This window comes from Macaca fascicularis, chromosome 5 (assembly GCF_037993035.2).
Source record: "Macaca fascicularis isolate 582-1 chromosome 5, T2T-MFA8v1.1".
Taxonomy (NCBI): Eukaryota; Metazoa; Chordata; class Mammalia; order Primates; family Cercopithecidae; genus Macaca; species Macaca fascicularis.
In genome coordinates this window covers 105,331,983-105,359,883 of record NC_088379.1, presented here as the reverse complement: position 1 = coordinate 105,359,883, position 27,901 = coordinate 105,331,983, and the positions used below count along the sequence as shown (strand labels likewise).

The following is a 27,901-nucleotide window of genomic DNA, read 5'->3' as shown; positions in this document are numbered from 1 at the left end:
TTATCCCTGCCTTGTTACTACTGGGTTTTCTTGAATAGGATCTTACAAATCAGATTCCAAATGAACAACATGGCATTCTCTCACCTTACTGAATAGCCCTTTGCATATGAATAGTTGTTATTAATTCATAATTCTATAAACTACTTTCTTTTCAAAGGAATTTGAAACAAATAATGGCTACTTCTAATTCCATTTTTCATAAAGTTCTTCAAGATATTTAATCTTGAATTACTTGTATTCCCTTATTTGTCATTTATTTCTCATATTTTCTGAGTACCTAATAACTTTCAGGCACTATATGATTATCTATCTGTTATATAGTCTGATTTGCAAAGCAAAATTTTTATGCTTAAATCTTCAAATTACTTCACTGTAGTTAAATCGATAGAGGAGTAGTCAGAGAAACAAGCATAATTTCAATAACAGAAGGTCACTAGGCTTAAGGGTTGCAGTTTTAGGATCCAATCTGCATTGCCCATAGAGATGAGAACTCCTATTTTGTGGCACACAACTAATCTAGATTACAGGAAGATGAGTTCCAGAGGCAAAGGGAAGTTGCTAGATTCTGTCTTAATCCCACAGTCACCCAATTCTCTTAATTTTTAGCTCTGTAGTCACTAGACAATTAACTGGTCTTTTTTCCAAATAGTTTTTCTAATGGGAACTATAACCTGCAGACCAGTTAAAATTGGAGTTTACTCTTCCTGGCAGCGGTGTTTCTCTCAGTGTGCTGATAACAAGTATTTCAATGTTCAAATTTTTATTTCCTGAAGGTGATTTGCTTGTTTCAAGATCTTATCAAACCTGAAGGAAAGAAACTTAATCAGCCCAGAGGTCCTCTCTGACCAGAAAAGAGATGATACACCATGGAGTGGACATTCCTTTCATGTCTTTCTTTGGTGCTGAGTATAGATGCTAGGGCGTATAAGGAAGTAGGAATGACAGTAGTTGGCAACTCATTTCTGAAAGCAATTGGTATTGTGAGTTTATCCAAGGAAGACCCAGATAGAGCAGATCTAGGAATTAAGACAGGACTGTAGCATTCTGCTATGAGAGCCAGATGGGTCAACACTCAGAAGCACAGAGCAGATAATTGATATGTGTGTGTGTGTGTGTGTGTGTGTGTGATCCAACTATAGAGAGGTGTGTGGGCATGGGAAGTAGGAAAGGGAATTGGGAATGACTGGAATTGCGGGAAAAAGAGTTTCATTTTCAAAAGCCCAAATCCAGGTATTGGGTTCAGAAAACAAGCCCAGGAAAAATTATTTCTTCAAAAACTAAGAACTGAGAAACAGACCCTAGCAAACTTGGGGCAATTAAGAAGGGCTTGCTGTTTCCATTCTGTACCACTTACTACTCTGCACAAGGTATGGGCCTGTTTTGAGGTTTCTATCATAAGTTAAATCCATTCTTACACCTTTTCTAAATCTTGCTGTAGGTTTGAGAAACAGAGTAATATTGAGGGCCACTGCTGTGTGCACAAAGCTGCAGCTTATGTAAATGCTCTATTCATCATTGCTCAGAGATGGCAAAGGTAATCACTGATAACCTCCGCAGGTTTAAAACTTCTCACCAGCTGCCAAATGACCATAAAAAATATAGTTGACATATCTGCAGAGGAAAATTCCAGACTGGATGACATTTACAATCCTTAGCTGCCCTGATTCTCTCCCACTTTTTTGCTTTGCTTTACCTTTTTGCTTTGCTCTACCACTGTCTTTCCAGCATCCTTAGCTAGAATGGTCCCTGTCATCTGCACACCACATCCTTACTCACACACTGCCCTTCTCATCCCAACCATGCTGCCACCAAGGTAGGAAAACTACTCTTACTTCACCTGAGCAGGTTAGTCTTTGACTCTAGCATAGAATTGGATGGCACAGAAAGCACAGCTTTTTTCACCTTACCTGACTAAACCTCACCTCACCTCACCTGACTAAACCTAACCACATGTATCTTAGCTAGAAAGCATTACTCCCCCTTAGTTCCTTCTTGTTCGCACCCTGTCTACGTTTACTAGATTGAATAGATGTGGATTCATGCTGTTAAAATTATGGTAACGGTCTCATCCAGAATTTATTCTGAACATCATTTCCAGGTCTGGATCCCAAGGTCGTGTCTCAGAGTCCCAGGGTGCTCAGTCACTGTGTCCTCATTTCTGCCCTACTCACTGTCCCTCAGGAAGAAAGTCATTTCTCAATGTGTTCTGAAGCTTTCTGTCTTGAGCCATCACCATCTCACTGACTTCATTCATGGTGGGCTGTATGACATTAGGGCCCAAAATATTCAGCGTTGTGCCCTCATTCATTTCACTTCAGCTTGTATAATTTACTTGATACTACATGTTTACTAGCTAGTGAGATACTAAGATTCATTTCACCCTCAAAATAAGCTCAGCTTCCTCATCTACTATTCCAAATTGGCATCAGGGCCAAATCTTATCATTATTTATCTGTCTTTGATGACAGATTCCATCTATTCTTATTTCAAATATCTATTAGTTACTTCTGACTATGGGAAGCAGAATGTCTGTCTTTTCATTTTGAAATTGTCCACTCCCATATGGGTTCCCTAAGTTCCTATTTCCTCTCTGAAAGATGCCTTTAAATCTTAGCTCATTTTCAGAACAAGGAGATTCTCAATGAGTAACCAAACTTATGTCAGCAGCTCTACTCATTGCCCCAGGTTGTGCTAGGTGACTCACCCCTGAGGAAAGTCTGAAATGTTATTTTCTAGTATCCTATACCCCCATTATTTAGCAACAGCAAAACTATTTTACACTGACTATAAGCACAACAGATACGGTTTCCATCAAAGGAAAAGAAGAGCTAGTTACTGAGAAATTCAAAGTATCAATTACTCCTTAAGCTTAATATCAGAAAGAGCCCATAGTCTCTATTTTGAAGGTGGTATTCCTGGTCCACAAGACACACTAGTATGCCTCAATAAGACGTTTTTAAAATAATGTACTACATGTAAACTGCCGCTCAAAGAATGTAAACAATTGAAATCATCATACAATGATTCAGGAAAAGTAAGAAGTTATTTTAGAATAGACCTAAACTTCTTTTTTTTTTTTTTTAACAGAGGTTCGCTCTGTCACCCAGGCTGGATGGAGTGCAGTGGCACAATCTCGGCTCACTGCAACCTCCACCTCCCGTGTTCAAACAATTCTCCTGCCTCAGCCTCTCAGGTAGCTGAGATTACAGGTGTGCACCACCACGCCCAGCTAATTTTTGTATTTTTAGTAGAGATAGAATTTCACCATGTTGGCCAGGCTGGTTATAAACTCCTGACCTCAAGTGATTCACCCACCTTGGCCTCTCAAAGTGCTGGGATTATAGGTGTGAGCCACTGCTCCTAGCCTAGACCTAATCTTTACATTAGATTTTTGGCACACAATGCTGGTTTCATTCAAACATTAAACTTCACTACGTGTATAGGAATTTAATTCACTCACAAGCATTGTGTAAACTTTTCAGATTTATGTATTTTTTACTAAAAAAATTTATTTCTATAGGTTCTTATGTTTTTGCAATTATTGTAATTAAAGTACATTCTGTATTTGCTATGTTATCTTATTAAGAAAAGATTAGAGAATCTATATTCTGATGAGTCAACATAGCCAGTTGGCTAGTCAGAGATGACTCTGCGTTCATCAGTAGCAGCTGTGACAAGTATTTATGTCAAAGGGAAGCCATGAGTATTTGTGTAGGCATAAGATTAATCAGGGGAAATATTAATCAGAGGAAATGTATAACATGTGAATGATGACTGTAAGCCTTCTACTGAAAAATTACATGAGTAGTTCTCCAATTTTTGCTTTAATATATTTTAGCTTCTTGGTAACACAAGCAAGATAATTCTTTAATTCTATCAGAAATACAATTGCCTATCTTGGTTTAACATTTGAATTTTCTTCTCAGGAAATGTTATGGCGTGAAGCAAACTGTATTAGAAGATGCAACTCTACGTCATGTCTTAGCCTCAGCAGAACAGTAGTCAACATGATCTACTGAAGCTCAGACATGATATAATAGGGTTTAAGTTCTCTCTTCTGTTCTTCTTCAAACTAAAGTAGATTACTTTCACTTTACTATTTTTAAAAGTATATTTTATAATAAAGAAATATACCTCCATAAATGGTAATGGAACAAATGTTATCCACATTACAAAATTATTATTATTGGATCCCTACCACCTGCCACAAACAAAAATCAGTCCTAAGTAGACTAAAGATTTATGTGAGGAAGACAAAAATATAAACCTTTAGAAGAAAATATAGTAGGATATCTTTAAAAATTGGAATAGAGAAGATTTTTTTAGACAAAAGTAATCCAAACCATGAAGGAAAATACTAATGAATTCAACTACATTAAATATAAGGACACTTTCTTTTCCCCTCCCTCCTTTCTGTCCTTCCATAATAATGCTACCCAAAAACTATAGGGACCAGGGGCCTAAGCAAGGAAGACACATCTTAACAAAGGCAGCAGCATCTCACAGAGGTGTTGGGTGCTTTTATGAGAAAGAAACACCCAGTTCTCTAGCAGCCCAGCAAGGTCAGTAGATTGCTTTCATATGAGGACTGACCAAATATGTAAGCAGACTGAGAATAATGGGAGCCAGATTTCACAAAGTTGGAGAAAAAAGTTACAATTACAGAAAACGGGGAAAGCTAATATAAACACCAAACTTTTCAATATGTGGAGGTCATAAAAATAAATATATTCATACATATGTAAGTGTACGTGTGTGTTGCTCTCTGCATGGCATATTGCTCATTTGGAAAATATTGCTTCACTGAGGTACCCAGATCTTCCAAGTTTGACCCTTTTTATTGTATAATATCAAATAAACACATTCTTAATAAAGCCACTAATCAGAGAAGTCTTTATGTATTGGGAAACTGTTTCTTTACTGTGCAGATGCAAGTTTTCTAAATTCTAAATTTGCTTAAAAGCTTAACACAGAATTTTGTCGTTAGCCTTAAAGACTGCCTGGATTCTCTAGAGAATACACCTTCCTGTCCTTGCTAGATTGGAGCAGAGGCAGTCACTTAGCTATGAGGAGGTGTGGGGAGGCTACCTGGGAATCTACATGCTCTTCACACATACTTTTATCACTTCTCACTATATTTCTCACCACCAACTTCCACAGTAACTAGTGCATCCAATGCTTGGGACTCTCCTTGGTGCTGCTGGATGAAATGGCTTGCTATTTGTGAGCATCTTCCTTTGCATCTTAGATGCTTACATTTCAGCTTTCTTTACTACGCCTAGCCAACATCTCATCTTCCAAAAGTTTATTGACATACCTCATTTCCTGTAATCTATTCTCTTTTTAAATTGTGGGTTTAGAATATTTTTATTCTTTTATTGTTGTTTTAACACGGATTGGGGGAGGAAATAAATATTTGTGCTTAATCTGCCATGTTCAAGGCTCCTGCAGTAAGAATGTAATTTTAAAATTTGTCTTTCTCACCTCTTCAAACAAAACCATCCAAGCTTAGAGGATTCATGTCTTAGATTGCATTCATAATGTAAAGAATATCACTCATCTTTCTTTGATAGTGAAATTGTGAGACTTCTTAGTGGTACAGGTTGCGCATCACAAATCCAAAATCTGAAATGCTCCAAAATCTGAAACTTTTTGAGTGCTAACATGATGCTCCAAGGAAATACTCATTGGAGCATTTTGAATTTTAGATTTTCTGATTTGGGGTGCACAACTAGGATGTATAAAGTAAATATTATAATCTGAAAAAAAATTAAAATCTGAAACTCTTCTGGTTCTAAGCATTTTGGGTAAGAGATACTTAACCTGCAGAAGGCAATAGAGATTAGGAATGCAAACAGTCATTTTTGTGTGTGCTAATTTTCCCTGTGGATTAAGGCTCCTTTCTGGGTGTAAATTGTCGTTCAAATCTTGTGCCCACTTTTAAATTGGGTTGCCTTTTCTTTTTAAGTATTTCTATTCTGGGTACAAGTTCTTTGTTAGCTATGGGTATGTAAATATTTTTCCCATATATGGTTTGCCTTTTCATTTTAATAGTGTCTTGATGAATAGAAGTTTTAAATTTTAATGAAATCAATTTTTTCTATTTTTCGTATATAATTAGTACCTTTCGTGTCACCTCTAAGAAATCTTTGCCTCTCAGGGTTCCAAAGATGTTTTCTCTTATGTTTTTCCTAGAAGCTTGATAATTTTTGCCTTTACATTTAGGTGTGTGACCCATCTTGAATTGAGTTTTATGTATAATGTGTGGTTGAAGTTGAGGTTTATTTTTTTTCCATGTATTTATTCTAGTTTTTCCAGCTCCATTCGTTTAAACAATTTTTCTTCACCTGTTGAATTGTCTTGAAACCTTTATAGAAAATCAACTGACTCTGTATATAAGGATTTATTTCCCATCTCTCAAATCTTTCCCATCCATTTTTTGCCTATATTAATGATAATTTTAAATTATTTTAATTAAGGTAGCTTTATCATAAGTCTTGAAATAAAATGTAAGTGCTCCAACTTTTTGTAGAATCATACTGTAATTTTCTATAAAAATGCTTCAGTGTTTTGATTGTGACTGGGTTTAACCTATAGATCAATTTGGGAAGAATAGACATCTTAACAGTATTGAGTTTTTTGATCCATGAACATTCTATATCTCTCCATTCATTTAGATTTTTAAAATTTATTTCAGGAATATTTATAGTTTTAAGTATAGAGATCTTTTATATCTTTCATTAAATTTATTCTGAAATATTTTGTGTGTTTGTTGCTATAATTTAAAAATATTTTCCAATTGTTTTTGGGAAGTACATAAAAATAAAGTTAATTTTTTGGTATATTGATCTTATTTCCTATGACCTTTACAAATTCACTCACTAGTTCTAGTACTGTAGTTTTTAAAAATAGATTTCTGGCCAGGCATGGTGGCTCACATCTGTAATCGCAGCATTTTGGGAGGCCAAGGAGGGCAGATCACTTGAGGTCAGGAGTTCGAGGCCAGCCTGGCCAAGGTAGTGAACCCCATCTCTAGTAAGGATACAAAAATTAGCCGAGTGTGGTGGCATGCGCCTGTAATCCCAGCTACTTGGAAAGCTGAGGCAGGAGAATTGCTCAAACCCGATAAGTGGAGGTTGTAGTGAGCCAAGATCGCACCACTGCACTCCAGCCTGGGCGACAGGGCAAGACCCTGTTTCAAAAATAAATAAATACATAAATAAATATAAATAAAAGTAGATTTCTTCATAATTTCTAGATGAAAAATCATGTCATCTGGAAGATAAATATGATTTTCATTTTTTTCTTTCTAATTTATATATTATTTTATTTCCTTTCCTTGCCTTATTGGGGGATTTTTCAACCCTAGCACTGTTGACATTTTGAACCTGTCCTGTGCATCATAGAATGCTTAACAGCATCTCTGACCTCTACCCGTTAGGTAACAGTAACATCTCCTTTTCCCCAGAGTTGTGAAAACCAAAAATGTCTCCTGGCATTGCAAAATATCTCTTGCAGGGCAAAATCATCCCCTCGAGTACCACTGCCTTTTTGCATAGACTGGGACCCCAATGACATGTTGAAGAGAAGTGGTATAAATGGACATCCTCGTGTTGTTTTTAATCTTAGAAAGAAAATACTCAGACTTTTGCTATTAAGTAAAATGTTGGCTGTGGGTGTTCTTGTTATATATGCCTTTTTATCAAATTGAGAAAGATTAATTCTAGTCCTGGTTTACTGGGCTTTGTTCATTTTTTGGTCATGAATGGATATTGGATATTGTGTAATGTTTTTACTGTGTGTATGGAGATGATCATATGATTTTTCTCCTGTGTTTCGTTAATATTGTGAATTGCATTCTTGATTTTTGAATGTTAAACTAAAGTTACATTTTACTTAGAGTGTATTACGCTTTTTATGTATTGCTGTATTTCAGTTGAAAATATATTTAGGATTTTTGCACCAATATTCTTGAGAAGCATTGGTCTGTAATTTTCTTTGTTTGCAGTATTTTTGTCAAGTTTTGGAACCTAGGTATGGTATCCTCAAAAAGTGAGTTGGAAAGCTGGAAAATTTGTCATATAATTCTCTATTTTCTAGAAAAACTTGTGTAATACTGGTATTATCGTTTGTTTAAAGATTTAAGAGAACTCATCAATGAGCCCATTTGAGTCATGATTTTGTGTGTGGGGGAAGATTTCTAATAAGCAATTCAATTTCTTTATTAAATGAAGAGTTATTAAGATTTTTGATTTCTACTTCTGTTGATTTTGATAATATTTGGTTTTGTGGGGAGGAATTTGTCTTTTTCATTGAATTTGTCCAATTATTGAACTGGTTCTTGATTGGATCTGTCTCATGCTAATTTTGGTATATAATATTTATCATATGAACATATATTTATATACACAATTAAAATTAATTAGACCAAACTAGGAAATCATCCTGGTTTTTCAGTCTTTGCAATGACGGTTAATAAATAACCTGAACAGGGAAACTAAGTGTTGATTATTCCGGTTAATATCTTTGTTTGTGGAAATAAGATATATTTTATACAAACTCCAAAGTGTGGTTGATTGGAGTATAAACTCAGTTTCATATGAATTATTACATTTTTGTTGTGTTTTTGTTTTTCATTATAGCCATCTCTTTTTTAATATAATTTAAGTTCTAGGATACATGTGCAGAATGTGCAGGTTTGTCACATAGGTATACATGTGCTGCACCACATGCATGGTGGTTTGCTGCACCCATCAACCCGTCATCTACATTAGATATTTCTGCTAATGCTATCCCGCCCCTTGCCCCTTACCCCCAAACATGCTCTAGTGTGTGATGTTCCCCTCCCTGTGTCCATATGTTCTCATTCTTCAACTCCCACTTATGAATGAGAACATGTGGCATTTGGTTTTCTGTTCCTGTGTTAGTCTGCTAAGAATGATGGTTTCCAGCTTCATCCATGTCCCTACAAAGGACATGAACTCATCCTTTTTTATGGCTGCATAGTATTCCATGGTGTATATGCACCCCCTTTTCTTTATCCAGTCTATCACTGATGGGCATATGGGTTGGTTCCAAGTCTTTGCTATTGTGAATAGTGCTGCAACAAATATACGTGTGCCTGTGTCTTTATAGAAGAATGATTTATAATCCTTTGGGTATATACCCAGTAATGGGATTGCTGGGTCAAATGGTATTTCTGGTGCTAGATCCTCGAGGAATCACAACACTGTCTTCTACAGTGGTTGAACTAATTTGCGCTCCTACCAACAGTGTAAAAGCATTCCTATTTCTCCATATCTTCTCCACCATCTGTTGTTTCCTGACTTTTTAATAATCGCCATTCTAACTGACATGAGATGGTATCTCATTGTGGTTTTGATTCACATTTTTCTAATGATCAGTGATGATGAGCTTTTTTTCGTGTTTCCTGGCTGTACAAATGACTTCTTTTGAGAAGTGCCTGTTCATATCCTTTGCCCACTTTTTGATGGGACTTTTTGTTTTTTTCTTGTAAATTTGTTTAAGTTCCTTGTAGATTCTGGATATTAGCCCTTTGTCAGATGGATATATTGCAAAAATTTCCTCCCATTCTGTAGGTTGCCTGTTCACTCTGATGATGGTTTCTTTTGCTGTGCAGAAGCTCTTCAGTTTAATTAGATCCCATTTGTCAATTTTGGCTTTGTTGCCATTGCTTTTGATGTTTTAGTCATGAAGTCCTTGCTCATGCCTATGTCCTGAATGGTTTTGCCTAGGTTTTCTTCTAGGGTTTTTATGGTGTTAGGTATTACATTTAAATCTTTAATTCATCTTAAGTTAATCTTTGTATAAGGTGTAAGAAAGGGGTCCAGTTTCAGTTTTCTGTATATGGCTAGCCAGTTTTCCCAACACCATTTATTAAATAGGGAATCCTTTCCCCATTTCTTGTTTTTGTCAGATTTGTCAAAGATCAAATGGTTGTAGATACGTGGTGTTATTTCTGAAGACTCTGTTCTGTGCCATTGATCTATATATCTGTTTTGGTACCAGTACCATGCTGTTTTGGTTACTGTGGCTTTGTAGTATAGTTTGAAGCTAGGTGGTGTGATGCCTCCAGGTTTGTTCTTTTTGCTTAGGATTTTCTTGGCTGTACGGGCTCTTTTTTGGTTCCATATGAAATTTAAAGTAGTTTTTTTCTAATTCTGTGAAGAAAGTCAGTGGTAGCTTGATGGGGGTAGCACTGAATCTATGAATTACTTTGGGCAGTATCGCCATTTTCACAATATTGATTCTTTCATCCATGAGCATGGAATGTTTTTCCATTTGTTTGTATCCTCTCTTATTTCCTTGAGCAGTGGTTTGTAGTTCTCCTTGAAGAGGTCCTTCACATCCCTTGTAAGTTGCATTCCTAGGTATTTTATTCTCTTTGTAGCAATTGTGAATGGGAGTTCACTCATGATTTGGCTCTCCGTTTGTCTATTATTGGTGTATAGGAATGCTTGTGATTTTTGCACATTGATTTTCTATCCTGAGAATTTGCTGAAGTTGCTTATCAGCTTAAGGAGTTTTTGGGCTGAGACAATGGGTTTTCTAAATATACAATCATGTCATCTGCAAACAGAGATAATTTGACTTCCTCTCTTTCTATTTGAATACCCTTTATTTCTTTCTCTTTCCTGATTGCCCTGGTCATCACTTCCAATACTATGTTGAATAGGAGTGGTGAGATAGGGCATCCCTGTCTTGTGCCCATTTTCAAAAGGAATGCTTCCAGCTTTTGCCCATTCCGTATGTTATTGGCTGTGGGTTTGTTGTAAATAACTCTTATTATTTTGAGATATGTTCCATCAGTACCTAGTTTATTGAGAGTTTTTAGCAGGAAGGGGTGTTGAATTTTATCGAAGGCCTTTTCTGCATCTATTGAGATAATCATGTGGTTTTTGTCATTGGTTCTGTTTATGTGATGGATTACCTTTATTGATTTTCTTATGTTGAATCAGCCTTACATCCCAGGGATGAAGCTGACTTGATTGTGGTGGATAAGCTTTTTGATGTACTACTGGATTCGGTTTGCCAATATTTTATTGAGGATTTTCGCATTATGTTGATCAGGGATATTGGCCTGAAATTTTCTTTTCAGACAAAGAAAATTTTTCTGAAATTTTCTGAAACCAACAAAGATCAAAAAAGACAAAGGAGGGCATTACCTAATGGCAAAGGAAACAATGCAACAAGAAGAGCTAACTATCCTAAATATATGTTCACCCAATACAGGAGCACCCAGATTCTCTGTCTCCTGCCAGGTTTTGGTATCAAGATGATGTCTGGTCTCATTAAATGAGTTAGGGAGGAGTTCCTCTTTTTCTATTATTTGGAATAGTTTCAGAAAGAATGGTACCAGCTCCTCTTTGTACCTCTGGTAGAATTTGGCTGTGAATCTGTATGGTCCTGGACTTTTTTTGGTTGGTAGGCTATTAATTACTGCCTCAATTTCAGAACTTGTTATTGGTCTATTCAGGGATTTGACTTCTTCCAAGTTTAGCCTTGGGAGGGTGGATGTGTCCAGGAATTTATCCATTTCTTCTAGATTTTCTAGTTTATTTGTGTAGAGGTGTTTATAGTATCCTCTTATGGTAGTTAGCATTTCTGTGGGATCAGTGGTGATCTCCCCTTTATCATTTTTTATTGTATTTATTTGATTCTTCTCTCTTTTCTTCTTTATTAGTCTGACTAGCAGTCGATTTTGTTAATGTTTTCAAAAAATGAGCTCCTGGATTCATTGATTTTTTGAAGGGTGTTTTTGTGTCTCTATCTCCTTAAGTTCTGCTCTGATCCCAGTTATTTCTTTTCATCTGCTAGCTTTTGAATTTGTTTGCTCTTGCTTCTCCAGTTCTTTTAATTGTGATGTTAGGAGGTCGATTTTAGATCTTTCCTGCTTTCTCCCGTGGGCATTAAGTGCTATAAATTTCCCTCTAGACGCTGCTTTAGCTGTGTTCCAGAAATTCTAGTACATTGTGTCTTTGTTCTCATTGGGTTCAAATAACTTATTTATTTCTGCCTTAATTTCATTATTTACCCAGTAGTCATACAGGGAGCAAGTTGTTCAGTTTCCATGTAGTTGTGAAATTTTGAGTGAGTTTCTTAATCTTGAGTTCTAATTTGATTGCACTTTGGTCGGAGAGACTGTTTGTTATGATTCCATTCTTTTGCATTTGCTGAGGAGTGTTTTACTTCCAATTATGTGGTCAATTTTAGAATAAGTGCTATGTGGTGCTGAAAATAAAGCATATTCTGTTGATTTAGGGTGGAGAGTTCTGTAGATGTCTATTAGGTCTGCTTGGTCCAGAGCTGAGTTCAAGTCCTGAATATTCTTGTTAATTTTCTGTCTCATTGATCTGTCTAATATTGACAGTGGGGTCTCCCACTATTTTTGTGTGGGAGTCTAAGTCTCTTTGTAGGTCTCTAAGATCTTTCTTTATGAATCTGGGTGCTCCTGTATTGGGTGAACATATATTTAGGATAGTTAGCTCTTCTTGTTGCATTGTTCCCTTTGCCATTATGTAATGTCCTTCTTTGTCTTCTTTGATCTTTGTTGGTTTAAAGTCTGTTTTGTCAAAGACTAGGATTGCAACCCCTGCTTTTCTTTGCTTTCCATTTGCTTGGTAAATCCTTCTCCATGCCTTTATTTTGAGCCTGTGTGTGTCCTTGCACATGAGATGCATCTCCTGAATACAGCACACCAATGGGTCTTGACAATTTATCCAATTTTCCAGTCTGTGCCTTTAATTGGGGCATTTAGCTTGTTTACATTTAAGGTTAATATTGCTCTGTGTGAATATGATCCTGTCTTTATGATGCTAGCTGGTTATTTTGTCCATTAGTTGATACAGTTTCTTCATAGCATTGATAGTCTTTACATTTTGGGTTGTTTTTGCCATGGCTGGTACTGATTTTTCCTTTCCATATTTGGTGCTTCCTTTGGGAGCTCTTGTAAGACAAGGCTGGTGATGACATAATCCCTCCGCATGTGCTTGCCTTTAAAGGATTTTATTTCTTCTTAACTTGTGAAGCTTAGTTTGGCTGAATATGAAATTCTGGGTTGAAAATTCTTCTTTTTAAGTATGTTAAATTCTTCTCTTCTGGCTTGTAGGATTTCTGCAGAGAGATCTGCTGTTAGTCTGATGGGCTTCCTTTTGTGGGTAACCCGACCTTTCTCTCAGGCTACCCTTAACATTTTTTTCTTCATTTCTACCTTGGTGAATCTGACAATTATGTGTCTTGGGGTTACTATTCTTGAGGAATATCTTTGTTGTGTTCTCTGCATTTCCTGAATTTGAATATTGGCCTGTCTTGCTAGGTTGGGGAAGCTCTCCAGCGTAATATCCTGAAGATTATTTTCCAACTTAGTTCCATTCTCCCCGTCACTTTCAGGTACACCTATCAAACAGAGGTTTGGTCTTTTCCCATAGTTCCATATTTCTTGGAGGCTTTGTTCATTCCTTTTCATTTTTTTTCCTCGAATCTTGCATTTTCATGCTTTATTTCATTAAGTTGATCTTGAATCTCCGATATCCTTTCTTCCACTTGAATCGATTTTGCTATTGATACTTGTGTGTGCTTCATGAAGTTCTCGTGCTGTGTTTTTCACCTCCATCAGGTCATTTATGTTCTTCTCTAAACTGGTTATACTAGTTAGCAATTCCTCTAATCTTTTATCAAGGTTCTTAGCTTCCTTGCACTGGGTTAGAACATGAACATGCTCCTTTAGCTTGGAGGAGTTTGTTATTACCCACCTTCTGAAGCCTACTTCTGTCAATTCGTCAAACTCATTCTCCATCCAGTCTTGTTCCCTTGCTGGCAAGAGTTGTGATCCTTTGAAGGAGAAGATGCATTCTGGTTTTTGGAATTTTCTGCCTTTTTGCACTGTTTTTTGCTCATTTTCGTGGATTTATCTATCTTTGGTCTTTGCTGTTGGTGACCTTCGGATGGAGTTTTTGCGTGGTTGTCGTTTTTGTTGATGTTGATGCTATTGCTTTCTGTTTTAGTTTTCCTTCTAACAGTGAGGCTCCTCTGCTGCAGGTCTGCTGGAGTTTGCTGGGGTTCCACTCCAGACCCTGTTTGCCTGGGTATCACCAGCGGAGGCTGCAGAACAGCAAAGGTTGCTGCCTGTTCCTTCCTCTGGAAGCTTCATCCCAGAGGGGCACCCACCAGATGCCAGCTGGAACTCTCCTGTATGAGGTGTCTTTCAACTCCTGATGGGAGGTGTCTCCCAGTTAGGAGGCACAGAGATCAGGGAACCACTTGAGGAGGCAGTATTTCCCTTAGTAGAGTTCCAGCACTGTGCTGGGAGATCCTCTGCTCTCTTCAGAGCTGGTAGGCAGGAATGTTTAAGTCTGCTGAAGCTGTGCCCACAGCCACCCCTTCCCCCAGGTGCTCTGTCCCAGGGAGATGAGAATTTTATCTATAAGCCCTTGACTGGACCTGCTACCTTTCCTTCAGAAATGCCCTGCCCAGAGAGGAGGAATCTAGAGAGGCAGCCTGGCTACAGCAGCTTGGCACACTGAGGTGGGCTCTGCCCAGTCCGAACTTCCTGGCAGCTTTGTTTACATTGTGAGGGGAAAACTGCCTACTCAAGCCTCAGTAATGGTGGACACCCCTCCCCCCACCAAGCTCAAATATTCCAGGTTGACTTCAGGCTGCCGTGCTGGCAGTGAGAATTTCAAGCCAGTGGATCTTAGCTTGCTGGGTTCCATGGGGGTGGGATTCACTGAACTAGACTACTTAGCTCCCTGGCTTCAACCCCCTTTCCATAGGAGTGAACGATTCTCTCTTGCTGGCATTCCAGGCACCACTGGGTTATCAAAAACAAAACAAAACAAAACTCCTTCAGCTGGCTCAATGTGTGCCCAAACGGCCGCCCAGTTTTGTGCTTGATTCCCAGGGTCCTGGTGGTGTAGGCACCTGAGGGAATCTCCTGGTCTGTGGGTTGCAAAGACCATGAGAACACATAGTATCTGGGCCAGATAGCTCCATCCTTTATGGCACAGTCCCTCCCTCCCTTGGCTAGGGGAGGGAGTTCCTTGACCCCTTGTGCTTCCCTGCTGAGATAAAGCTCCCCACTGCTTCTGGTTGCCCTCCATGGTCTGCACTCACTGTCTAACCAGTCCTAATGAGATGAACCAGGTACCTCAGTTGGAAATGCAGAAATCACCCACCTTCTGCTTTGGTCTCACTGGGAGCTACAGACCAGAGCTGTTTCTATTCAGTCATCTTACCCAAGGCTATGATAATGAGAGGTGAAGCCAGCTGGGCTTCTGGGTTGGGTGGGGACTTGGAGAAATTTTCTGTCTAGCTAGAGGACTGTAAATGCACCAACCAGTGCTCTGTGTCTAGCTAAAGGATTGTAAATGCAACAATCAGCACTCTGTAAAAATGCACCAATCAGCACTCTGTGTCTAGCTAAAGTATTGTAAACACACCAATCAGCACTCTGTAAAATGGACCAATTATCTCTCTGTAAAATGGACCAATCAGCAGGATGTGGGCAGGGCCAAATGAGGGAATAAAAGCTGGCCACCCAAGCCAGCAGCAGCAACCAGCTTGGGTCCCCTTCCATGCTGTGGAAGCTTTGTTCTTTCACTCTTCACAATAAATCTTGGGGCTGCTCACTCTTTGGGTCTGTACCACCTTTAAGAGCTGTAACACTCACCGTGAGGATCTGCGGCTTCATTCCTGAAGTCAGCGAGACCACGAACCCACCAGAAGGAAGAAACTTTGGACACATCTGAACATCTGAAGGAACAAACTCCGGACACACCATCTTTAAGAGCTATAACACTCACCGTGAGGGTCCATGGCTTCATTCTTGAAGTCAGCAAGACCAAGAACCCACCTGAAGGAATAAATTCTGGACACAATATCTATCTTATTGAGTGTCTCAAAATATTATTAAGACAAAGTGTTACGTGCATTCAGAGTACGCTAAATAGCTTCCAGTCAGGGGAAGCTAGTGAAGTCTTCAGGAGGTGGAGGCTGTGAGGCAGCCAGAAATGAACGGCAGAAAAAAAAAAAAAAACCAGCATAAGCTTGGGGAAGCAATGAAGAGACATAGAGGCAAATAGACATGAGGAATAGTTAAGAAACAGCAGTGTGTCCAGTTTGATGGGATCAAGCCTGCTCAAGAACAGGGATTGCAGTTACATAAGGAATGGTGTCTTGGGGAAAGTTTCTGAAGATCCAGAAATGTCAAAATTCAAAGTTTGGATTTTTTCTTTAAGCTGATGCTTTTTAACATTTATCTCTCTTCTTTCTTTCCCCTTCATTCCCTTTCCTTCTTTTTCTGAATTTTTTCAAATATCAAAGCAGAGCCCTTCATATTAAATATTACATGGTTGACTAGAATTGAAAATAGGTGAAATCAAAGATGCTTCATCAAAATGTGTGCTGCATGGAGGAAACCTTAAACTTTCCACATGATCCTTTCCTTGAGATGGCTCCTGAGGGTTCCTCCTAGGGCACTTTAAAATCTAGATTAAAACTGCAACTCTAAGTAATTGGGAGTCAAAGAATTTTTCAACTGAGAAGGCAAGCCTTTTCCCAGTAAGCTTTGAGAACATTATTTTGCCTCTCTGGGGTTCATTTTCTCCCTTGTAACAGGGAGATAATAATATCTTCCCGAAAGCTTGTAACAATGAGAAACAAAGTATGTGGCATAGTGCCTGGTCTATAGGTGTTCAGATAAATGTAATTGCAAAGTTAATGATTATGATTATGATAATGGAAACAGAAGGCATTGCCAGACACCAAGTTTCAAATTCCCAATCTTATTACCAGATCTCTATTGGGATAGAATTCCTGGCTTACTCCAACACCAGGGGGAGAAGATCCCAGAAACTCAGTAGGCCTCGTGAAGAGTTTCCACGTGTCTACGTGTGTACCTCTGGCTGTTCCCGGATATCTAGGAAATGAATCTCTTTGAGGTTTTCCTGAGTCTGAACAAGAACCGAGCTTGACTGATCCTCTGTGGTGGCACTGATTGCCCTGGCATGCCTCCACTCAGAAGTGCTACTCTGGTATGAACCTGGTGCACCAAAGACAAAACAATGAACTCTCTTCTCTCCACATTCAGCATGGCATAACCCTAAGTATTTCCTACTCTAGAGGAATCACTGCAGTAGATTTCTCCACTGCAACTCTGGAACTCTGAGTAAAGCAGCTGGTTACACTCTTTTCCCTTTAGACTCCCCATGTGTCATTTTATAAATAAAATACATCTGACTCATTTCATGGCTATGACATATTTTCTGTGAATAGTCATCGTTTATGGAAAGGTAAATTCATTTACTGTTTATTTATTCATTGATGCAACAAACAAGTATTGAATGCTCAGTGTGTGCCAGCACTGGTTTGAGTAGGCACTAAAAATACATTGACAGACCAGCCTGCAAACTAAACATCACAAAAACACTAGTGATATGTTTATATTTGTGTGTCTGTGTGTGTGTGGATAGATAGATAGATGTACACACACACTCAAAGGAAAAGTCAAAGTCAACTTCTAAATGTGTTTGTGTCTTTCCAGGCTGACTTATGTGGCATTGCCAACACCATCTGCTCTAGAGCAGAAAGACTACTTAATAGGCAAAAGCAGCTGCCAGCTTAGGCTCAATGTACTCTTTTAGTTCCCTCCAGGATGACCTGGTGTGACCACCCTTTCTAGGTAAAGAGGATTCTAACTCCATTTGGCAATAAATCCTCAACCTGATCAAAGAGAGATCATGTCAACCTGGCTGACTTTAAGTCACAGGAGGGTGGCATTATTATGACTTAATACTACCAAGGAAAGCCAGTGTGTTGATCACTCAGAAGGGTGAATCGAGGTAAGTTTGGTTTGGGATTTGACGGTTATCAATGTTTCTATACCACTGATGTGAGGAAAAATAATATTTCTGAAGAACTAACACATATTAATTTTTCCCCGATATTTTGAGACATTGTAAAATGTGGTGGTTAATCCCTAGAAAGTGGGTACAGGGAGGGGTGAAGGCAGAAGTCATCTGGGGAAGAAATGAGAATGAAATTTGAGGTCAAAGTGTTCTCCTCTTGCAAAATGATGACTTGAAATAAAAATTAATTTTGCTATAGAAAAAAAAAAACCTTTAAAATCTCTTTCTTAGAGACTTGATATTGTCAGATGAGAGTTGCAGTTACCTCAGATACTTTACAGGGATTTGGCCTGAAATGAAAGTATCCCAATGCCAGCTGCTCTATAGTAGGCAACTTTGGCAAATTGCTTAATAATGACAGCAAATATTGCAAGGTTATTGTAAGAAATTTAAAAAATGTAAAGTGCCTAAAGAGAAAGCAGACTCATTTATAAAATGACAGCAAATATTGCAAGGTTATTGTAAGAAATTTCAAAAATGTAAAATGTCTAAAGAGAAAGTAGACTCATTTATAAAATGACAGCAAATATTGCAAGGTTATTGTAAGAAATGTCAAAAATGTAAATTGCATAAAGAGAAAACAGACTCATTTATAATATTGACATCCATTTCCTATTCTCTCTTCATTCAAAAATAATATAATTAAAATTATCCACATATGGCTTTTAGTCTACTGTGTTTTGACATTGTATAAGTAATATTTTATGAAAGTATATTTTATTAAAGTGTTAATGTTAATATTTTATTAAAATATTAATATTAATGTTAACAATTATTTTACTGTTAAAATGGCCATACTGCCCAAAGCAATCTACAGATTAAATGCTATTCCTACCAAACTACCAACATTACTTTTCGAAGATTAGAAAAGACTATTGCAAAATTCATATGAAACTAAACAAAGCCTGAATACCCAAAGCATCTCTAAGCAAATGAAACAATGCTGGAGGGATCACATTACCTGACTTTGAACTATAAGCCTATAGTAATCAAAACAGCATGGTACTGGTACAAAAACAGATACATAGAACAATGGAACTTAACAGAGAACCCGGAAATAAATCTGCACAACTACAGCCATCTCATCTTCAACAAAGTCTACAAAAATAAGCAATGGAGAAAGGACTCTCTATTCAGTAAGCAATACTGGGATAGCTGGCTAGTCATTGGCAGAAGAAGAAAACTGGACTTCTACTTTTCACCATATACAAAAATTAACTCAAGATAGATTAAAAATGTAAATGTAAGATCTCAAACTATAAAAGTCCTAGAAGAAAACCTAGGCAATATCATTCTGGAAATTGGGCGTGCCAAAGAATTTACGACTAAGTCTTCAAAAGCAATTGCAAGAAAAGCAAAAATTGACAGGTGGGACCTAAATAAACTGAAGCGCTTCTGTACAGGGAAAGAAACTATTAACAGAGTAAACAGACAACCTACAGAATAGGAGAAAACATTCACAATCTATGCATCTGACAAAAGTCTAAGATACAGAATCTTTAAGGACTTAATTCAACAAGCAAAACACAACAACAACAAAACCATTAAAAAGTAGGCAAAGAACATGAACCAGACACTTCTCGAAAGAAGACATACAAGCAGCCAACGTATGAAAAAATGCTCAACATCGCTAATCATCAAGGAAAGCAAAATCACATTGAGATACCATCTCACACAGGTCAAAGTGGCTGTTATTAAAGAGTCAAAAAATAACAGATGTTGGTGAGGCTGTGGAGAAAAGGAATGCCTATTCACTGTTGTTGGGAATGTTAATTAGTTTAGCCACTGTGGAAAGCAGTTCAGATATTTCTCAAAAAACTTAAAACAGAACTACCATTCGACCTAGCAATCCCATTACTGAGTATATATCCAAAAGAAAGTAGGTGGTTCTACCAAAAAGACACACTCGTATGTTCATTGCAACACTATTCACAATAGCAAAGACATGGAATCAATCTAGAGGCCCGTCAAGAGGGGATTGGATAAAGTGTGATACACATACACCATAGAATATTAGGCAGCCATACAAAAGAATGAAATCATGTGCTTTGCCATAACATGGATGCAGCTGGAGGCTATTTTCGGAAGCAAATTAACACAGGAACAGAAAACCAAATACTGAATGCTCTCACTTATAAGTGGGAGCTAAACATCCGGTACTCATGAACATAAAAATAGCAACAACAGATACTGGGGACTACTAGAGCAGGAGGGAGGGAAAGGGGGAAGGGTTGAAAAATTATTGGTTACTATATTACCTGTATGATGAAGTCATTTTACCCCAAATCTGAGCATCACTCAAAATACCCATGTAATCTATATCCCTTGAATCTAATAAAAGTTAAAAAATTTAGAAAATTAATATTTTAAGGTTTTAATGTCATTAAAGCATGTAGATAAGAAAATTATTTCTTTTATTATAAAACTAACCTATGTTAATTGCAGAAAATTTAGAAAATAAAGTTTAAAAAATAAAATTTTAAAAAGATAACTAATCATTGTTAATATAATTAGCTCTGAAGTATAGGCAAATGTCTTACCTCTAAAAGCTTCCTATTATTTACCTTTAAAATGGACATAATGATAGTAATTTCCTTATAAGACTGTTACATTTCATGTTAATGTAAAATGTTTTTCACAGTTCCTTGTATATCATAAGCACATATTTATAATTTTATACCAGTTTTAAGCAAAGCAACATTAACCTATACGAATTGTTCTGTAAATTTAATCTGCTTTTTTAAAAATATGAACAATATATCAGGATCATTTTTCCATGTTAGTAAACATAAATCTGCAGTATAATTTGAGTAACTATGTAGTATTTCTTTTTATGACTGTGCCATACTTAGGAGACAATTAGACTGCAAACATAATTCTTAATGGTTGTATAATATTTCATCATAAATATGTACTTGGATTTATTTAACACTTTGTGTCATCTGTTATGATTCAGCTGACTGGGGAAAATGAGGCCATCTTAACAGTAATAAAATGTATTTCTCTGAGACTCTTCCAACTTTCTTCTGCTGAACTTTAGCTTATCTTTAAAGACTCTTTCTCTCTTTTCCAACAGTCCCCAAGGGATTCACCCATCCCTTCAAACCACAAATAAGGAGCACATGCCATGTACCGGACAGTGCAATAGGGACGCAATAATGAGAAAAAAAGGATGCAGCTGCTGTTCTCTTGGCATTTCCAGTCTTAAAGGGAAAACCAAACCTTAACCAAATAATCTCCCAGGTAATCAAACACCGAGTATGTTATGCACTACAAAGACAAAATAGAATGCCATTAGAACAATGGCAAAGGGCCAAATACAGACTGGGGCTCAGGTAAGGTCTCTAAGGATTTAGATGATTGAGATGAGATCTGAAGTGTGGAGAGGCTCCCTCGGTCTGGGGAATGGTTCAGGATAAAGAGGGTTGCTTCTGGCAAGAGGAACAGCAAGAGCAAAAGCTCCCTAGCAGGAGGAATAGTGGTTGCTTGAAGCCTCTAGGCTCTAGGTGAATGCATATGAGGAACAACATGCAAAGTCAAGCTGGCAGGTACCACCCGTGTGTTTGAAAATGTAGGCTTTATTGTTATTCAAGCATGGTTGGGCCAACAGATCGGGAGATCACTGTCATTAAAAATTTAGTTTGTTATACTCACACATCCCCAGAGGAGAAGAGCCTGCCACACCACACCGAGGCTGAGTTAGGGGTTGGGTTTGGGGCTGGGACATGGAGAAACACCAGAGTCAGTCAGGAGGCAGAGAGATTTAGTGAGAAATGTGGGAAATAATCTTTATGGTGGTTTTCATGGGAAGGAACAGAACAGACAGGGTATGCAGATTTAGGATTGGCTAGTTTGAATAAATTTCAGCAGGCTCTAGGGCAGTCCCTAGTTTTCTGGTGCCAGGCCCTGGGGTGATTAGGAAAGGGGTATAGTGGCCCTGAGTGTGAGAGCCTTAGGGAGGAGGTGGTGGGGGTATGGAATCTTAACTGGTTAGTGTACATATAAAAGACACTCATAGGCTAGTTTTTAACTATCTCTGGGAATTAGCTAGCCCTAGGTGGGACAGGCTTTTCAAAGTCAGCAAGGTTGGAAAATGTTAATGCCCTTTTCATGGAACTCCGCAATTCTACCTCTATGGATGGAAGCTGGGAAGCATGACTATTCTTATCCCATTAAGAACTGTGCTCCAGTTGGCTGTTTCAGTTTGGGAGACTCCATTAAGCTCACTCAGTCTACCCCAAATCGGTAAGCATGGTACCAAATAAAGGAAAAGAAATTAATCAAGGGAATAATGAGCCCTTGTAATGGCTCAACACCTGCTACACCAGAAGAGACTGGTTTTTGAAAACTCTGACTCCATCTTACTTGACACCTTTGCAGAGGTGCTATAAACTAGGAGAGATCAGTTAAAGGTAATGACAATGTTGGGAAATATTTCCTGATATTACTAAAGTTCTGTTCTGTGAATTGTTCCCTGAGAAATTAAACACCTTCTCATTGAGCCTGAGAACTAGCCCTGAATTTCATGAAAGATTGAAAAGCTCATCACCAGCAGGTCTATTTCTGCTCTCAAGAGAAACTGCTAATCCTCAGAGGCCAGCCCCTTCCCCACCCCTCAGAATAGCTATTGTAGCTCCCAGATGGTCAGAAGTTTTGTTTTTTTTTTTTAAGTTTTATCATTCTATATTATTTTAATGGTTTTGTTCCATTATGACCTTGTTCAATTATAAAATAAAATATGGGCTATCTAACTAAATAAGCTTTAGTAAATGCATAGAATTGTACACTGTGATATAGCTTAAAAGTGAGTGTAGAAGGGTGATATCAGCAAGATGGTAGAGGAGAAATTTTCAGCACTTGTTCCTTCACAGAAACACCAATTTGAACAACCATCCATGCATGAAAACATCTTCATAAGAGCTAAGGAATCCATATGAGATATTACAGCACTTGGGTGGAGCATAGAAATAAAGAAAAGACACCCTAAAGAAGGTAGAAAGAACAGTTTCACCTTATCTGCATCCCTCCTCCACACAGTATGGAGAAAGATACCCTCCACCTGGGGGAAGAAGAGTGAAGTGAGCACCTGACTTCAACATCAACTCTAGTTAACCCTGGCACCAGGTCCACTCCAATGGACCCAAGTGCCAAGCCCATCTCCATGGACTCAGGTGCCAGGCCTGCCCCAGCACCAGACCAGCCCCAGTGGACTCATACTTAAGTCATGCTCCAGCACCAGGTCAGCTCCTACGGAAACAAATTTCAGGCTCACCTTTGTGGACCCAGTCTCCAGGCTTGTCCCTGAAGACACAGACTCCAGGCCAATACTTATGGACCCAGTCATGAGCCCTGCCCCATTGAACTCAGGTTCCAGGCATACCCCTGCAGACCCTGGTGTGAGGTCAGTTCACCTAAGTACTCCAACAGGAAGCACACACATGGACCCCACTAGATGGTCCACTCAAAATTTCTAGGCAAGGTGACTGGAGAATAGCTTTCTCTGTTGAAGATAGTTTGTAAATATTGAAAGAGGTATCTATTTCTTAAATGTGTAGACACCAATACAAAGACACAAGGATCATTAATAATCAGGGAAGCACACCACCACCAAAGGAACAAATTAAAACAAATAAACCAAACCTAAAAAAATGAAAACGCATGAACTGTCTGACGAAGCACTCAAAATAATTGTCTTAAACAAGCTCCACCTAGCTACAAGAGAACACAGACAATGAAATAAAATCAGAAAAATAATACATGAACAAGATAAGTTTAAGAGACAGAAACCATAAACCATAAATATCAATGAGAAATTCTGGAGCTGAAGAACACAATGACTGAACTAAAAACCTCCATGGCATGCTTTAACAGTAGGCTCAGTCAAGCAGAAGGAAGAATCAGTGAGCTCAAAAATACATCACTAGAAATTATGAGAAACAAAAAGAAAAAAAATGAAAAAGAGTGCATAAATCCTACAGAAGTTATAGTACACCATTGAGCAAACCAATATATGCATTATGAAAGTTTCAGAAGGAGCAAAGAAAAAAGGGACAAAGAAAAAGGGAGCAAAGAAAAAGGGAGCCAAACTCAAAGAATTAAAGAACCTCAGATAAATAAAGAAATGGTCACTGGGACACATTACAATCAAATTCTCAAAAGTTAACTACAAAGGGAGAATTTTGAAAGCATTACGAGGAAAGTGACTGGTCACAAGTAAGGAACTCTCATAAAACCATCAGTGGACTTCTCAGAAGAAACCTTGCAGACCAGGAGAAAGTGTAATGCTATATTCAGAGTGCTGAAATATAAAAAAAACCTCTGTCACAAGGATACCATATTTAAGAGAGCTATCTTTCAGAAATAGACAGAGAGTCATAGACAAACAAAAGCAGAGAGAGTTCATTACTGCTAGACCTGCCTTACAAGAAACACTAAAGGGAGTTTGTCAAGTTGAAACAAAAGGATGCTAACTAACAATATGAAAACATAAAACTCACTGTAAAGATGAGAATATAGTCAAATTCAGAATACTTTAATAATGTAACAATGGTATATAAATTACTTTGACCTCTAGTATGAAATATAAAACTATTAAAAATAACCATAATTACAATAATTGGTTAATGGATGGATAATATAAAAAGATGGTTAATGGATGGATAATATAAAAAGATTTACAAATGGTGATGTCAAAAACACAGAATGTGGGAGGAGGAGAAATTAAGCATAGAGTTTTTGTATGTGATCGGAATTAAGTTGTTATCAGTTAAGTTGTTATCAGCTTAAAACAGGCTGTCCTAACTATGAGATGATTTATGTAGGCTTGATGGTAATGACACAAAAAAATGTCTAGTAGGTATACAAAAGATAAAGGAATAAGCATAACACTGCAAAATCATCAAATCAGAAAGAAAGACATCAAAAGAAGAAGAAGAAAGGAACTACAAAATCATCAGAAAACAATTAACAAAAGACAATAGTAAATTCTTACCTCTCAATAATTATTTTAAATGTAAACAGATTAAAATATCTAATTAAAAGACATAGGGCCAGGCACTGTGGCTCATGCCTGTAATTCTAGCACTTTGGGAGGCCAAGGTGGGCGGATCACCTGAGGTCAGGAGCTCAAGACCAGCCTGGTCAACGTGGTGAAACCCCAACTCCACTAAAAATACAAAAATTAGCCAGATGTGGTGATGGGTGCCTGTAATCCCAGCTACTCAGGAGGCTGAGGCAGGAAAATCACTTGAACCCTGGAGGTGGAGGTTGCAGTAAGTTAAGATAATGCCACAGCACTCCAGCCTGGGTGAGAGAGCAAGACTCCGTCTCAAAGAAAAAAAAGAAAAAAAAAAAAAAGACATAGAGTGGCTGAGTGGATAAAAACAAAATTCAAATATATGCTCCTTAAAAGAGACTCAATTTAGTCCTAAGTACACACATAGGCTGAAAGTGCAGGGATGGAAAAAATATTTCATAAAAATGTTAACTAAAACAAAGCAGGGGTGGCTATACTTATATCAGACAAAATAGACTTTAAGTCAAAAACTATCACAAGAAACAAAGAAGGTCATTATATAATGATAAAGGTGTCAATTTATCAAGAATATGTAACAATTATAAATATATATTCACTCAACATTGGAGGACTTAAATATATAAAGCAAATATAAACAGAATTGAAGAGAGAGTAGACAGCAATACCATATGAACCAGTAATCTCACTTCTGAGTCTATATCTAAAATATCTAAAGGAAATGAAATCAGTATTCTTTTATTATTATTGTTACTGAGACAGGATTTTGCTCTGTTGCCCAGACTGAAGTGCAGTGGCATGATCATGGCTCACTGCAGCCTCCACCTCCTGGGCTCAGGTGATCCTCCTGCATCAGCCTCCTGAATAGCTGGGATTACAGGTACCTAACACCATGCTGGGCTAATTTTTATATTTCTTTTTGCTGTTTTTGTTTGTTTGTTTGTTTGTTTGTTTGTTTGTTTGTTTGTTTTTGTAGAGACAAGTTCTCATTATGGTGCAGAGGCTGGACTCCTGAACTCAAGCAATTTGCCTGCCTTGGCCTCACAAAGTGCTGAGATAACGGTCATGAGCCACAGTTTCCGGTCCTGAAATAAACATCTTGAAGAGATACCTACACTCTCATGTTCATTGTAGTATTATTCACAATAGCCAAGATATGAAATAAACTTAAGTGTCCATCAAATGATGAATGAATAAAGAAAACATGGCATGTATATACAATGAAATATTATTGAGCCTTAAAAAGGAAGGAAATTGCAACAATATGGATGAACTTGGAGAACACTATGCTAAATGAAACAGGATAGGCACATAAAGACAAATATTGCATGATTTCATATGTAGAACCTAAAAACGTCAAACTCATAAAAGCAGAAAGTAGAATGGTGGTTGCTACAGGTAGGGAGAAGTAGGAGAAATGAGATGTTGCTCAAAGAGTACAAAGCTTTGGCTATATAGGATAATAAGCTCTGGAGATCGAATACATAGCACGGTGACTATAGTTAGTAATACTGTATTGCACACTTTAAATTTCCTTTTTTGTTTTTTGTGTTTTTTTTGAGATGGAATGTCACTCTGTTGCCCAGGCTGGAGTGTAGTGGCATGATCTCGGCTCACTACAAGCTCTGCCTCCTGGGTTCACACCATTCTCCTGCCTCTGCCTCCTGAGTAGCTGGGACTACAGGACCCCACCACCACACCCAGCTAATTTTTTGGCATAATTCAAATTTTCTAAGATAATAGATCTTAAATATTCTCAGCACCAGAAAAAAAGCTAATTATGTGAGGTGATACATATGTTAAGTAGCTTGATTGTGGTAACAATTTCACAGTGTATGTATATATCAAAATATCACATTGTATACTTCAATATACACGATTTCTATTTGTCAATTGTACTTTAATAAGACGGGGGCGGGGAAGAAGACCCCCAAAAATGAGACGCATAAAATAAGTTGAAGAACAGTACATAAAATGTAATTTCAATTGTGTTATTAAAAAGAAAAGAGATTTTAGTATTCATGAAACATATCTGGACTGAGAAAATGGCTGCCATAGGGAAGAGGTGTGAGGAGGTCAGGAGAGTGATAAGATACAGGAGATGTTTTTTTATTCAGAGGTTTTGAAAACATTGTTTGCTTTTCCACATGGGATTCTCCAGGTGACAGGATGCCATTTAGGAGGCTCATGCCTTGTATGTAATTTAAAACATTAAGCTCTTTATTTGTTTACTAAAGGTTGTACTTTAATTATAGGTCAGAAAGACTCCTAATGAAATAAATTAGTCTTTCACAAAACTGTTTTATATGCCTTTCACTTTTCAGAATGGCTATACCTTCCACCAAAGAATATAGTGAATCTTTCAAGTAACTAATATATATTTCTCTTGTTTGATCAATGCCCACCTACTTGGCACGTTGTTATTGACTCGTAGCAACACTGATTTTGCGGTAAACAGTTACAATAGTTTCTAGGCAAAGAATGCTTTGTATGGTAGACATACACTACACCCGAAAGTGAGACAAGTCATTCAGTGGCTGATCACATTTGAAAGCAGAATCAATAAATCTCTGTAACATTGGGCTTGCCAAACAGAGCCCTGTTGCACTACAAATATACTGACTAGTGAGAGAGAGAGCCTCCAGGTCACATCATTCACTCCACACCCCCGACTATCTTCTTCTCGTCCAACTTTTTTTTTTCCATGACCATATTGCAGTCTCTGCTGAAACTTAAGAAAGACTAAAAATCAGGGACAGCTGTTGTAGTTGGAAACAACCATGTTTTCTGTGTTATAGTGGCCATTGAGCCCGACAGCTGCACATATGCAAGGCCAGTCAGTGTTCACTTTAATAGAAGTGTCTTCTCTGTTTGGAAGAAAACAATGCCATCAGAACCTCAGATTATAAGCTGATACTGGGGGTTGGTTCATTTTTGCAGAAGA

At 37.8% G+C, this 27,901-nt stretch overlaps 1 long non-coding RNA gene across 1 annotated transcript in view; it reads left to right on the top strand.

Annotated features, from left to right (window-relative positions):
* LOC135970804 (uncharacterized) overlaps window positions 1-27,136 on the top strand; it is a 31,513-nt gene extending 4,377 nt beyond the window's left edge. The window contains exons 2-3 of the long non-coding RNA XR_010586652.2: window positions 21,001-21,167; window positions 25,934-27,136. This is a non-coding gene — a long non-coding RNA (uncharacterized lncRNA). The remainder of the gene's footprint in view (window positions 1-21,000; window positions 21,168-25,933) is intronic.
* The last annotated feature ends 765 nt before the right edge of the window (window positions 27,137-27,901 follow it).